Genomic DNA, 323 nt, shown 5'->3' on the forward strand with positions numbered 1-323 from the left:
AAAACTCTAATCATGTTTAAAGAACTTAAAATAACAAGTAAATAATATGTTGATACTGTTTGTGACCATACTGGGAGAAAATATATATGAACCTAAAAATTTAACATTTATAAATCAAAAGATTAAACTTTTGCTCGAATTCACTTTTTTATAAAGAACATGACATTGGGGGTGGGGGTGGGTAGGAGGAAGGTAGCTTAGCTTTATTTATGAAAATCACTGACCAAACAATAAAAAGCCAAAAGTAAAAAGGCATTTCTAGTTACAATCTGAGCTGAAGTTTTATATTTCTCTATGAATTCAATTTAGAAAAGAGAAATGTC

This window comes from Pteropus vampyrus, unplaced genomic scaffold (assembly GCF_000151845.1).
Source record: "Pteropus vampyrus isolate Shadow unplaced genomic scaffold, Pvam_2.0 Scaffold116, whole genome shotgun sequence".
NCBI classification, from domain to species: Eukaryota; Metazoa; Chordata; class Mammalia; order Chiroptera; family Pteropodidae; genus Pteropus; species Pteropus vampyrus.